The sequence below is a fragment of the Primulina huaijiensis genome, chromosome 7, assembly GCF_012295235.1.
Source record: "Primulina huaijiensis isolate GDHJ02 chromosome 7, ASM1229523v2, whole genome shotgun sequence".
Lineage (NCBI taxonomy): Eukaryota > Viridiplantae > Streptophyta > Magnoliopsida > Lamiales > Gesneriaceae > Primulina > Primulina huaijiensis.
Window position 1 is genome coordinate 9,590,244 of NC_133312.1, and position 1,289 is coordinate 9,591,532.

A 1,289-nucleotide genomic window follows, 5' to 3' on the forward strand; every position below is an offset into this window, starting at 1 on the left:
AATGATCCTTGTTTTCATTACTATATGGATCATTAACTATTTTACCACTTCTAAGGGTAATAACAGATTTTATTTGATCAATTTTTTCATTTTTTAATTCTTGATTTTGATTTTTAGGATTAGGTTGAGGTTGAGATGGAAATTTTCCTTTTTCATGAATATTAAGTGCAGATGCAAATTTTGCAAGAGTTTCTTTCAAATCAGTCATAGATTGACTGTTTTGAATATTGATAGATTCTTGCTTTTGGATAAATGCATGAATTACATCTTCAAAGTTTTTTCTTGGAGGTGTAACATAAGGAATATAACCTTGATGATTTTGGTTATTTTGAAAATATTGTTGTGAGGGTTGTGCATTATTATCATTCCTCCAACTAAAATTAGGATGATTTTTCCATCCAGGATTATATGATGTTGAAAAAGGATCTAATATTGGTTTTTTATAATTGTTAACATAATTTGCTTGTTCATGGAGACATTCTTTAAATGAAGGTAATGTTGGACAATCTTTTGTAGCATGATCATGTGTATCACATATATGACAAACAATTTCTTGAATACTTTTTAATTGACCACTCTTTTTCATTTCTAATGACTCAATTTTTCTTGCTAAAGATGCAAGTTTAGCTTGAATATCTATATCATCTTTAAGATTATAGATACCACCCCCATTTGTTGAATTATTGATTTTAGTTGTTGGTGGTTCTATTGTGCCTATATTATCCCAATTTTGAGCATTTTCTGCTAATGAATCCAAATACTCCATAGCTTCATTTGGGTTTTTATCTTCAAAAGTTCCATTACACATGAATTCTATCATTTGCCTATCTTTAGGTATTAGACCTTCATAAAAGTGAGAAACTATTCTCCATGTTTCAAAACCATGATGTGGGCATGTATTAAGTAATTCTTTATATCTATCCCAACATTGATAAAATGTTTCTCCTTGTTTTTGAGAAAAAATAGTAATTTGTCTTTTAAAAGAGTTTGTTCTATGGGAAGGAAAAAACTTTTTGAGAAATTGTTGTTGCATTTCTTCCCATGATCTTATTGAACTTGATCTCAAATTTTGTAGCCATGTTTTAGCTTTATCTTTTAAAGAAAAAGGGAAAAGCATTAATCGAACTATATCCATGCTACAATTTTGATTATTATAAGTGTTACAAACTTACTCAAATTCTCTTAGATGTAAATATGGATTTTCAGAATCTAAGCCATGAAAATTTGGTAAAAGTTGAATAATTTGAGGTTTAAATTTGAAATTATATGCATCAAGAGGAAAAAATTAA

At 28.1% G+C, this 1,289-nt stretch overlaps 1 non-coding gene across 1 annotated transcript; it reads left to right on the forward strand.

The window, feature by feature from the left end:
* Window positions 1–878: 878 nt before the first annotated feature.
* LOC140981893 (small nucleolar RNA R71) lies at window positions 879–989 on the forward strand. Its single transcript, XR_012176168.1, has one exon. It is a non-coding gene; the product is annotated as a small nucleolar RNA R71 (small nucleolar RNA).
* Window positions 990–1,289: the final 300 nt, after the last annotated feature.